General features: G+C 41.0%; 1 pseudogene; it reads left to right on the plus strand.

Annotated features, from left to right (window-relative positions):
* The first annotated feature begins 266 nt into the window (after positions 1-266).
* Positions 267-12159, plus strand: LOC145862276 (general transcription factor II-I repeat domain-containing protein 2B-like; annotated as a pseudogene).
* The last annotated feature ends 282 nt before the right edge of the window (positions 12160-12441 follow it).

The following is a 12441-nucleotide window of genomic DNA, read 5'->3' on the forward strand; positions in this document are numbered from 1 at the left end:
GTATCCATCGTAACATTCTAAAGTCAATGAATTCCAGTCATTCTTGCACCATGCAATCAATTATCAGTTCTACTTGTATTTTTCTTCTCTATGTTGCCTGCCTGCAGCACAATCTATTTTCCTGCGTGCATATACGGTTTGACAGACAGTTTTTGGCCAGAGCCGCTGAGCCGGAGGAGCACGTATTAATCCTGCTGTACAATTCATTGTGGCCAGCAGGGCAAAAGAACAACAAAAAATGAACGACTAACTCAGAAAAATTAATCATGACTCTCAAGTCAGTGAAAAGAGTCATTAAAAAAGAACGAATCGTTCGCGAACCGCACATCACTAATCATTGTACTTCAGTAGATGCTTAAAGGGCAACCGCTTCTATGTCCTGTGGTTTAAAAGATAAGAAGAAAGAGCCTAAAAAAGTCTAACTCAATTACATTGTTGGCTAGGTTAAAAAGTAAAAAAAAACTGTTATTTTTAAACCTGCTATGAGTTTCTAGCCAGGGGGAGGGCATTTTCCTTCTCCCCACTTCACCTCAACTCTCAGTGTTTGAAAATCACTGTTTTTAAAATGTTGTTATTTTTGATGATATCATCAAATTGTACTTTTTAACTTCCATTTTTTTTAATGTAGAAAGGCACCATTTTCAAATATGTCCATATTGGTATAGCGCTGGATATAAATGAATATTACGTTGAAAAGTGGGCCGTTGTAAATGGGGGAGACACAACATCCATTAAAACAATACCACCCCATTCTGTGGCAGTACCCAAGCCCCCACCACACCCTCTACACCCAGGCCACACCCCCTATCCCCAGGTCACACCCCCATCCCCAGGTCACACCCCCTATACCCAGGTCACACCCCCTACACCCAGGTGGGGTGTAGGGGGTGTGGGGGGCTAGTGGGTGTGACCTGGGTGAGAGGCCTGTACCTATGCTGTACCCATTCACCAAACCACATAAGGCCAGCGCCCATTAATATTGAAACAAAGTTACATTGTCAACAAAGATTCAAACCTTTGGAGAGAGTACATAAAGCTTTGTTAAATAATGCAGGAGTTGAATCATTCAACAATGGGGCTTCGACACTTGTGCCTCTCTAGCTTGCTAGCTACACCGCAATGAGGTAATTTTTCATGTCTTTATTTAACTATAAGTCTATAAACAGTGGTAGCAGTTTCTCTCCCCACTCCTTCTTCATAATGTTCAGAGAACATCCAAGTAACCTTGACATTTTCTCTATGACGTTAGTTGTATACGGTATAGGTTTATATCTCATGTTGAAGCACAGCACAGAGGTATGGTGCTGAGAGACTTAAGGCTTGAACATCCCCCCCCCCCCCCGGTCTAATTAGCAAGAGGTACGCTGTGTTAAATTTCATTGTGCATTAAATATACAATTTGAGATCACTGTGAGGGGATTTTGCCAGAGGTTTGTGTGGGGAAATGGGCTTCCCGGGAAAATGTTGACTGAGGTTGCAACAGTAACCAAGAGGGGCGAGGTTTAGTGAAGGGTCAATTTTACACACCTACAGCATCCATACTACCAGGGGAGCTGAGGTAAGCCAGAGCCCCCTCATCTGCCCCTCCTGCAGCTGTGTTTGTAGGCCTATTTGACAGCTGAGGGGTGTTTTCTCCTGCCAATATAGCCCCAGACGTGCTTTCAGAGGGCTTTGGATTCACACTGGGAGCGCCCATACAACTGTGGGTCTGCCACTAAGAGAGCTACGCTGATAAAAGATGACTAGGTTGAGAACTTTCCAAAACACTTGTTGGGAGTAGTTTCAGATGCGATGGATTTATTCCTGTTTACATTATTAGGAAGAGTAATGAGGAGTAATATTCCGTAGTCCCGAATGGTTTTGTTTTGATGTTGAATGTTTTGGTATTTGGTATTTTATTAGGATCCCCATTAGCTGTTGCAAAAGCAGCAGCTACTCTTCCTGGGGTCCACACAAAACATGAAACATGACATAATACAGAACATCAATAGACATGTGATTCTTTAACCTGTGCAAACCTGTCACATGTTATTTGTCCGAGGGAGGTGTCGCAGCAAAGTAAACATGTTAAAATGTGAGTAAAATTCAGTATGCATGCCAATGAATAGAGGTGGTTGAAACACCACACTTTTTCTATGCTGTCTATGTCTCCATGCACATTTTTAGTTGAACTCATATTTTACTCTAAGTAATTATTTATAATCTTGATAATTTTTTTATTCCTGAGAAATACAACACCATGCCTAGTCTTCCTAACACCGACACCACTTACATTCAGTGCTGAGTTCCACACTTATGTGTGCCATAAGCAGCACTTTCTCCTCTCCTGCCTTCCTCTCCTCCCTTCCCATCACCTCTATTTTTCTATAATTGCATATAGCACCCAAACGATTTCCACTTTTTTTTAAATCATTTCCACTGACTTATTCTTAGGCTCCAAAGATGCATTCGTGTCTGTTATTTTTTGTTCATCTCTTTTTTTTTTTCTCATTCCCCAAGTGGAGTCGAGACCTTCCCACAAGCTGCATGTGTAAATGACTTCTCATCCATGTGACTTGTAACCCTCAAACCGAGAGAAGAGGAGCTCGCTAAAGTGCTAGCTCACTGTCAGAACAGAGCCCTGATTACTACAGTATTATTGTGACAAAAGACACTGGTCGCCATAGCAACTGTCTAGTTAGTTAGCCTTGGTGCTACGGTAGTTAGCCCAGCTGGTGTTAGATGTATGTGTCCTCTCCTCTGATGTGTGACATGTATGGTTGCTGTGTGTCGACGCTCTCGCTAACACATTCCTGATCCACTTACATTAGCTTGTCTCTGCTGGGTTGCATTGAATGATTCTGTCGTGAGCGAGAGGGTTATACTGTACTACAGGGAAGGTGCTTGATCTGCATACATACTGACAACACTTTTGCTGCATTGATAGTAAACCTGCTACATGTATGTGATTCAAACCAATATGGGGCACATGCAAAGTTCAGTTAAAAACTGGTTTGGGTCAGAAGACACACATTGATTTCTGGGAACACTATGGAATCCCTATTGCTAATCAGGAGACTCTTGGGTATGTTGTTGTGGACTGTCATCACAATTGCTTCACGGGAACATGGTAAAATGTCGGGTGTCCAATCAAAAATGTATATTTTGACCAATGGGTAAACTATTATGTTAATTGTGTAGATAATCGTCTAAGAAAACCAATGGTCCAAACCAACAGAGGCTGGTGGGAGGAATTATAGGAGGATGGGCTCATTGTAAAGACAGAATAGATAGAATTAATGGAACAGTATCAAACACATGGAAACCCCATGTTTGACTCTGTTCCATTAGTTCCATACCAGCCATTACAATAAGCACATCCTCCTATAGCTCCTCCCACCAGCCTCCCCTGGTCCAAACCTCATATCATAATCCATTCAAATCTTATAGGATGGCAAAAATAAGGTTGACTAAATAAGGCCAGAGAAAAAAAGGGGTAACAAGAAGGATATTTGCACAGCGTCGCGTCAGCGAAGCTAGATGCTGTATCAGAATGAAGGCTACCTGACAGGTTCACTTTCCCATTGAACTCGTCATCTTTCTTCTCGAATCCGCAGGATAAAAAACAATATAGAAGGTAAGATAGATATCAATTTTGAGACATGACATACAGTATTTTCATATTTCAGTATAAGCTTTTCATATTAATGCTACATTTCTGTTAATTTTCAAAAGATTTCTCACATGAACAAGTGTATCTCTCTGAAATGTCAACAGAGTACTGAGTATACCGCAAGCATTGTACTTTCAAAGTCTTTAACATTTAATTCAGCTCGTGTCATGCTAATTTAGCTTTTTTGCCACCGGCGGAAAAAACTTTGAAGACGACCACCACAACATGTAAAATCCTTAAAGGTTTATGCGAGAAAGCTGCACCGCTCTGTCAACTTTATGGATATGAAATGTTTGAAAAAACTGCACCAATCAGAATATGAATATTCATATTTTCGTCTTGGTAACATTTATTTTATAACATAAGGAAGTGAAATATCATCACCAAAGTGTATTTTTCTGGGCAGAGTGGGTGGACACCCGATAAAATGAAGGTGGTAGTGTGTCTAGCCACTGGATGTCTCTGAATGCACTGTTAACCACTTTTGGAGCTAACTAGTGATCTCAAATTGTGTCCTGATGTCGACAGCAGATGAGAGTTGTATTCATAAGATGGCTAACTTAGCTAGTTAACATACTTTTAGAAAACAAATTGTTATATTAACTGGCTAGCTAGCTAAAGTTAGCAACATTTGGTGGTCAATGAGACTGAGAGCTAACCAGCTAAACTAGCATACAATGAAACAAAAGTATAATTTCAGATTCAAAAAATAATCCAAGAGAATCTGCATTTCAGGAATCACAGTAGCAAGTACTCCTGGTGCACTTCTCAATTATTTAGCCATTCAAACATTTAGTAGTTGGGTAAAAAATTTTTTTTGTCATGCCCTCAATGGCTTCCAATGCATTTAAAATGTGAGCTCGTCTGAGGTGCCGGACCTGACAACAGTTGCTATCCATTGGAGTGCTGGGATTGGTTGTCCCACATTTGGGGGCGGGGCTTAGCGAAGGGTCAATTAGAATGAGAGGAACATTACAGTTCCATGCTATGCACTCTGTTTAGCTATGGCTCGATGTGGCTCTGGTCACAAGTAGTAGAATAAGTTCCAAATCTAGGGTGGGTGTGGTGGCAGCGATACTAGATGCACAGTTTGGAATGTTTGATCTGTTGTCACATCATAGTTGGAGTTTTATTGCATTATGTACACCGTACTTGGCATCTAAAAGCTGAATTGCAGTACACAGCACATACAAGTAATTAAACAAGTATGTGAAAACAGTTAAAAGTAGGTCTACATGTAGCCGGTGTGCTGCGTCAATGTGTGATGGTGCTCATAAGAAGAGTCGTGCTGAGGGTCTGACAGTCGGCTTTATTCTTACATCTGGTTCACTGTGCCTCCCCTCTCATTCAGTTGGAAACAGCTCTGTATACACAGTATTGTAGAAACTAATATTCTACATAGGTATAGTAAATACCAATTGAATAGGACAGACATTACAAAAAGTGAGGTTCATTATTGTCTTTTGTTTCAGTCTTGTACAATGTCTATGGATGTGGTTCTAGAGTGCCTGTGGTTGGGTGTATACAGGCCTCTGTGGTCAAATTCAGCCAGATTAGATTGAGTTACAAGGACCTGATGGATTTACTGGCTGTGTTAAAGATGAACATGGCTAATTAAGTCATAGCTAAAAGCAGTCAGAATTTGCAATTATAGGAGAGGAAAATGCTAGTGTAGCATGTGAAAGCTAACTTGTAAAACGTAAACAAAAATATTCTACCATCCCCCACACATTTTTATATCAAAGTTATATTTGGCTACTCAGAAACTGTTATAAATGAATATCCATCTGACAATCTACTGTATGTACTGTAGCTATGTATCTACTTGATTTACATATCGGTGTAGCATGGTGAATGAGGTCTCTATAGGCCAGAGCCTTACACGTGTGGCAGTGGGTAGGATAGTGGTTAAGAGAGTATGTCTAGCAACCAAAAGGTTGCTGGTTTGAATCCCCAAACTGACCAGGTGGAAAATCTGCCTGTGTCCATGAGCAAGGCACTTAACCTTAGTTGCTCTGGATAAGAATGTCAGCTAAAATGACAAGAAAAGAATGTACCTGCAAAAATTACAGCATTTGATCACAGTTAACTTTCATAACTTTGCTAGATAGTGCAAATAATACATTGCTGCTGAAGTTGTTTGGTTGCCTTAGCAGAGGTGAAGGGCAGGCCAAGCATGCTTTTTAATTAGTCAGAGGAGGAACAGCTGCTGAGGTTTGCAGAAAAACAATTTTTTAAAAGTCCCTCGCTTTTCAACACCCTCGGTAGGGAGGGGGGAGAATTACACACACACACACACACACACACACCACACACACACACAAAATCAGAGGCATTGAGTTAGATATAATGATGTTGTTATAAATTATAAATTTATCGTCCTACCAGAGGGAGTGTCTCAGTAGAAAATTGACGTTGTCTCGGCTCATAGACCAAAGTAAGCACGACAAGTCACTAACCTATTTGGTTCTGAAATATAGTTTGTTTTTAAAATGTTTTGACAAACTGGCAATCAAAGCCTACAGTCTTTGATAGATACACTGACATTATTACAGCTCAAGTTGTGGCAGGCCTTGTGTGTGTGTGTGTATATATATATATATATATATATATATATATATATATATATATATATATATATATATACACACACACCTACCAGGAAGTTTAAACAGCCATAGAAAGTGAACTAAAGTTGAAGTCAGAAGTTTACATACACCTTAGCCAAATACATTTAAACTCAGTTTTTTACCATTCCTGACATTTAATCCAAGTAAAAATTCCCTGTCTTACGTCAGTTAGGATCACCACTTCATGTTAAGAATGTGAAATGTCAGAATAATAGTAGAGAGAATGATTTATTTCAGCATTTATTTCTTTCATCACATTCCCAGTGGGTCAGAAGTTTACATACACTCAATTAGTATTTGAAAGCGTTGCCTTTAAATTGTTTAACTTGGGTTAAAAGTTTTGGGTAGCCTTCCACAAGCTTCCCACAATAAGTTGGGTGAATTTTGGCCCATTCCACATGACAGAGCAGGTGTAACTGAGTCAGGTTTGTAGACCACCTTGCGAGCACACAATATTTCAGTTCTGCCCAAAAATGTTCTATAGGATTGAGGTCAGGGTTTTGTGATGGCCACTCTAATACCTTGACTTTGTTGTCCTTAAGCCATGTTGCCACAACTTTGAAAGTATGCTTGGGGTCATTGTCCATTTGGAAGACCCATTTGCGACCAAGCTTTAACTTCCTGATTGATGTCTTGAGATGTTGCTTCAATATATCCACATAATTTTCCTTCCTTATGTTGCCGTCTATTTTGTGAAGTGCACTAGTTCCTCCTGCAGCAAAGCACCCCCACAACATGATGCTGCCACCCCCATGCTTCACGGTTGGGATGGTGTTCTCCGGCTTGCAAGCATCCCCTTTTTTTCTCCAAACATAACGATGGTCATTATGGCCAAACTGTTATATTTTTGTTTCAACATACCAGAGGACATTTCTCATAAAAGTACGATCTTTGTCCCCATGTGCAGTTGCAAACCGTAGTCTGGCTTTTTTATGGTGGTTTTGGAGCAGTGGCTTCTTCCTTGCTGAGCGGCCTTTCAGGTTATGTCGATATAGGACTCGTTTACCTGTGGATATAGATACTTTTGTAACTGTTTCCTCCAGCATCTTTACAAGGTCCTTTGCTGTTGTTCTGGGATTGATTTGCATGTTTCACACCAAAGGACGTTCATCTCTAGGAGACAGAAAGTGTCTCCTTCCTGAGCAATATGACGGCTGTGTGGTCTCATGGTGTTTACACTTCCGTATTATTGTTTGTGCAGATGAACGTGGTACCTTTAGGCGTTTGGAAATTGATCCCAAGGATGAACCAGACATGTGGAGGTCTACAATTTTTCTTCTGAGGTCCTGGCTGATTTCTTTTGATTTCCCCATGATGTCAAGCAAAGAGGCACTGAGTTTGAAGGTAGGCCTTGAAATACATCCACAGGTACACCTCCAATTGACTTAAATGATGCCAATTAGCCTATCAGAAGCTTCTAAAGCCATGACATAATTTTTTGGAATTTTCCAAGTTGTTTTTAAGGCACAGTCAACTTAGTGTTTGTTAACTTCTGACCCACTGGAATTGTGATACAGTGAATTATAAGTGACATAATCTGTCTGTAAACAATTGCTGGAAAAATTACTTTTGTCAAAACTATAGTTTGTTAACAAGAAATGTGTGGAGTGGTTGAAAAACGAGTTTTAATGACTCCAACCTAAGTGTATGGAAACTTCCGACTTCAACTGTATATTCATACATGAACTGAACAATAGTAATCAAAGGTCAACTCAGGACACTTCTAGTGGTTCTGTCATCTTTCTTGTTAAATTTGGGTGGAGTGAGGGGGATGTGATAATCCCACCTGTGGCCACATGATATCGAGTTGCCTGCAGACTTTGTGTGAACCAGTGCACATGACAGGCATGAGATGGCACATCACATAGAGAAACCATCTGTTGATTATCTACAGCTCAAAAACTGAACCTCCCTCCTGGCTTTCCGAGGTCTTGGCTCCAGCACCTAAACAGCCCAGGGAGAAACTGCAGTCTGTCTGTCAGTTGATCACTGCCCAAGTAGAGCCAATGATCCCATACACAATACCCTGATCACAACTCACCTGGTGATCATGTTGAATTAGCTGTGTCGCTCAGTTTCTCAAAGTCATGTTTGTGCTAAAGACAGCAGCGAGACTGGAGAGTCTTGCCACAGAGATCGGAAAGGCGGGTGTAACTTCCAGGTTATGAAGTTTAGTAGATAACTTGTGGAGCTGCTTAACATGAATTACAAAAAAACATTGAGACTTATACCATTTAACATTTGTTGCTATTGCAATGCCTTACTAAGATGTAACAAGCATCCCATTCTAAATTGGTCACCAACTGAATAATTCTCAATATCTTCTAGACCAGGGTTTCCCAAACTCAGTCCTGCCCCCCCCCCCCCCCAGCACTACACAGCTGATTAAATAATCAACATTTGATGATGAGTTGGTTATTTGAGTTTGGGAAACCAGGTGCTAGACAACAAGCATCTGTATCTCCTGTCTCCCCTCATCAGTTCTCCATGGCTCTTTTTTTTGACAGGATTAAATTGTCTTTAAAATGAAGAATAAATAATTTCCCTGGTATGTCTGGTTGTCTTTTCACATACAAATTCATCCTGCTTACTTCCCCAGACCCTGAGAGAGAGAGAGAGAGAGAGAGAGAGAGAGAGAGAGAGAGAGAGAGAGAGAGAGAGAGAGAGAGAGAGAGAGAGAGAGAGAGAGAGCTGTCTTTTTTCAGATGCATCTCATTTTGTAGTTCTGGCTGTTACATCCCATCTACTCAAGACCAACAATGGGTAATAGCCCTGCTGGAGTAGCAGGATGTATTTCCTTGTTCCCATGCCAGCTCCACCACAGGCCAATTGATATAAACATCTCCATTGCATGGTTGTAGGTTTCAGTTACTGTTAACATTCATTCTGTGGTTCAGGCTCAGGTTGTTGTGTCTCTATGCTGGGGTCTGTAGTTTGTTCATTGTTATTTTAGACACTGCATCTGTTCCCTCTCCCATTCAAAACACATTCTACTCTACATACCCCTATACTAGACTAGAACATTTATATTTACTGGCCTGAGGTAGCAAACAGCTACCCGAGGTTGCATCACTGTTCCAGGCCACACAATCCCCCTCAGTTGGTAGAGCACGGCGCTTGCAACGCCAGTGTTATGGGGTCGATTCCCACTGGGGACCAGTATGAAAATGTATGCACTCACTACTGTAAATTGATCCAGAGTGTCTGTTAAAACTAAACTGTCTTGATAAACTGTCATCTTCAGGCAAGTCTGTCTTTAGAAGTGATTTAAGTAATAAACAGACACTCTTATCCAGAGCAACTTACAGAAGCAATTAGGGTTAAGTGCCTTACTCAACAGCACATCAACAGATGTTTCATCTAGTCCACTCAGGAATTCAAACCAGCAACCTTTCAGTAACTGGCCCAACACTCTATACCGCTAGGCTACCTGTCGACTTTGAGCAAGTGTGTTGTCTTTTGTCTCAGCCTAAAGCATGCAGATTAGATTGTGCATGCAGTGTTGCTATTGGCAGGTGGCACAGTGCCTCTGCAGGCAGCCCAATCACATTTTCTTACAGAAAGTGTTGCCCAGCTAGCCAATGAGTTCCATCGTCCAGAACCTTTGATTTCCAGAACCGTAGCGCAAAAAATGCTCAGCGCCAAAAAGCCCCATAACATTCCACTGTCGGCCAGACCAACCATCTCTCCCAGGACAATAACAAGGGAGGAGGAAGAAAGCTTCTACACACAATAACTGTGGAATAAAACAGGACAATCACCAACGAGAGACCCATTAGGGAAGGCCTGGGTAAAGGCCGGCCCAGGGCCCACGACCTGAATCAATACGGCCAGCGGAACCATGCTCAGATCACATTAAGAATTTGCGTTAGTAAAGTTTAAAAAAAAAAAATGTATTATTCAAATTAAAAGCCAAATGAATACTTGCTTTTGTGTAATGATTTAACCCCCACCGCTTCTGGGACATTTATTTTGAAGGCACGTATAAATAACAACTGCATGAGGACAGACAGTAACTGACAGGGTCACACACACGTCACAGTTACAAATAGTAGCTAGCTAGAAATTGCGCAGAAATGTGTTTTTCAAAGATTTCAAAGAAAAGGAAAGTACAGTATACAATGAATGTAGGGTGATCCAGCAAGAGTGGACATTGAAATATGTATTTTTTGAGGTACAGTGGAAGTCGGAAGTTTACATACACTTAGGTTGGAGTCATTGAAACTTGTTTTTCAACCACTCCACAAATGTCTTGTTAACAAACTATAGTTTGGGAAGTCGGTTAGGACATCTACTTTGTGTATGACACAAGTCATTTTTCCAACAATTGTTTACAGACAGATTATTTCACTTATAGTTCACTGTATCACAATTCCAGTGGTTCAGAAGTTTACATAGACCTGTGGATGTATTTCAAGGCCTACCTTCAAACTCGGTGCCTCTTTTCTTGACATCATTGGAAAATCAAAAGAAATCAGCCAGGACCTCAGAAAAAGAATTGTAGACCTCCACAAGTCTGGTTCATCCCTGGGAGAAATTTCAAAACGCCTGAAGGTACCACGTTCATCTGTACAAACAATTATATGCAAGTATAAACACCATGGGACCACGCAGCCGTCATACCGCTCAGGAAGGAGATGCGTTCTGTCTTGAAACACTACAACTTGTCCTGACACTTCCAGACGAAGCATGCAGAGAAATACAGGAATATGTCTTCTGAGCAGAAGGCAAGTGCATTGAAAGAGTTGCTTTCTCAGCTGCAAAAGCAGCAAGGACTGCATTCAACAAACGACAGAATTGCGAGAGCTAGCTATGTACTGTCCCAAAAAATTGCTAAACACTGCAAGCCATTCGCTGAGGGCGAATTCATTAAAGAATGTTTAATTGACAATGCAGCAAAACAAGAAAGAGCTGTTTGAAAATGTTTCCCTGTCAAGACGAACAGTGACACGGCGTGTTGAGGACATCGCAGAGAATATGGAACAACAGTTGAAAGACAAGGTAAAGTATTTAATCTATTTCTCATTGGTCCTGGATGAGAGCAGTGATGCATGTGACACAGCGCAGTTGTTGATATTCTTACGAGGCATAACACCAGACTTTCTTTGAAATTACAGAGGAGCTTGCTTCAGCGCAGTCAATGAAGAGCACAACCACAGGGAAAGACTTATTGTAGGAGGTTAATAAGTGTGCGGCAAAGCTGAGACTGAGTTTCGAAAAGTTATCCAGTGGGACCACTGATGGGTGCCCAAATTGACAGGAAAAAAATGTTGGCCTTTTGAAAAGGATATAAGATCAAGTTGCTGAGCTGAACCCAGATCATAATATGATTTTCCTGCATTACATTATTCATCAGGAGGTGTTCTGTAAATGTGTTCCAATAATGAGCCATGTTGTGGATACAGTCACTAAAGTGGTAAACTTCATAAGAGCTAAATCTTTAAACCACAGGCAGTTTGTCTCACTGTTTGAAGACACAGAGTTGGGTCATGTAGATCTCCCCTACCTCACAAACATGAAATGGCTGAGTTTGGGGAAGGTGCTCAAAAGGGTGTGGGACCTGAAGTCAGAGATTGCTGAATTTTTGCATATGAAAGGAAATATGTGGATTTCCCTCAGCTGCAAGATAAAGAATGGTTGGCTGATTTTGCCTTTACCGTCGACATCATGGCCCTCATGAATGAACTGAATTCCAAATTAGAAGGGAAGGGCCTTTTTGCACATTAGATGCTCAGCCTTGTCAATGCCTTCAAGGGAAAATTACTCCCCCTGACCTGCCAAGTAGAAGCCAACAATCTAACACACCTTCCAACACTACTAGTCTGTTCCCTATCAGATAACCAGTGGGAGAAGTATACGTCGCTGCTGCGAATTTGAACTGTGAGTTTTCTCGTCGTTTTGAGGATTTCAAAGTGTTGGAAAACGACATGCTGTTGGTTTCCTCTCCTTTCACCTTCAATGTGGATAATGCTCCCACTGACCTGCAACTTGAGCTTATAGATCTTCAGTCTGATGCAGTGATTGGATAACAATTCAAAACACTGTCACTGACAAGGTTCTTTGCATCTCTCAATTCACAAAACTTTCCAAATATTAGAAGTCATGCTCAGAAGATGTTTGTACTGTTTGGGTCAACCTATGTATGTGAACAGACATTTT

Source organism: Salmo salar, chromosome 19, assembly GCF_965601325.2.
Source record: "Salmo salar chromosome 19, fSalSal1, whole genome shotgun sequence".
NCBI classification, from domain to species: Eukaryota; Metazoa; Chordata; class Actinopteri; order Salmoniformes; family Salmonidae; genus Salmo; species Salmo salar.